Source organism: Sinocyclocheilus rhinocerous, unplaced genomic scaffold (genome assembly GCF_001515625.1).
Source record: "Sinocyclocheilus rhinocerous isolate Xijiao unplaced genomic scaffold, SAMN03320098_v1.1 scaffold467, whole genome shotgun sequence".
NCBI classification, from domain to species: domain Eukaryota; kingdom Metazoa; phylum Chordata; class Actinopteri; order Cypriniformes; family Cyprinidae; genus Sinocyclocheilus; species Sinocyclocheilus rhinocerous.
In genome coordinates this window covers 95,502-96,533 of record NW_015633178.1, presented here as the reverse complement: position 1 = coordinate 96,533, position 1,032 = coordinate 95,502, and the positions used below count along the sequence as shown (strand labels likewise).

At 41.9% G+C, this 1,032-nt stretch overlaps 1 pseudogene; it reads right to left on the bottom strand.

Annotated features, from left to right (window-relative positions):
* Positions 1 to 310: 310 nt before the first annotated feature.
* LOC107743360 (uncharacterized) overlaps positions 311 to 1,032 on the bottom strand; it is a 10,668-nt pseudogene continuing 9,946 nt past the window's right edge.

Genomic DNA, 1,032 nt, shown 5'->3' with positions numbered 1-1,032 from the left:
GCGTTTCGTTCATGGTTAACTTACTGAAGTCATCGGCAGCGCTGCAGTTACTTGCTCGAGAAGACTGTCTCTAAAGATGTGTGTTTTTGGATGTGAGGAAAAAGTGTTATGTGAACAGTGGATGCAATTAGTTTTTTTCTGGGGCAGCAACGGAGTTTCACGAGCGTGTTTGTTGTTCCCGTCACTTCAGTGACTAATGTTTATAACAAGATACATTCTGACACTGGATTTGTACATAGTTTGATACTGAAAGACAGAGCAGTCCCAGCGATAAAAGATCCCGGTCATGACTAGGAACTGCATCAAATGTCTATGTTTGTTGCCAATCGGCCCGTAAGTGCTCACGACTCTTCAGCTCTGCCCACGGCTCGCCTCCAGGAGCTCGACTGTTTTCGGAGAAAATCGTAAGCTGTACCTTTCTTTATGAATCTGAAAAAACTGAAGACTCTTCGAAGATGTGAATTATGTAATACTACACTATAGGTACTCAAGATTAATATGAGATTGGCCAAAACTGTGTGCGTTATATCCCCTTTAACATAGTCAAGTCGCCTTTATTTTATAGCACTACAGCACAGATTTAAGCAGCATAAAATAACGACCATGGTGCAAACGGAATCAATTGTGCTGCGACGCAGCTCCAAGAGAAAATTGTAAATGGTCATTGTTCAGTTGAAGTCGTCTGCATCCGAAAACCTAGGCTGCTGACATGCTGCCTATCAGCCAATGACTTCGCAGGCAGCGTTTGTTCATGAAGGTAACTCATGAAACTGATATCGGACATGCTTCTGAGGCAGCTTAATGGTTCAATGATCTACAACAAATAGAACGAGCTTGGTGATAACTAAGCAAATATTAAATGATTTATTTGATCAACCATCACAGGATAGAACACACAGGATTGTGGGTATCAAGGCAGCAAAGGATACACCTATTCTGCCTTTAAATATCGACCAGATGAGGTATCTCAGGAGGCAGGAATTGAAGCTAATTTTGGATTCGACATGTCTCGATGACTTCCTACCTTGAAAT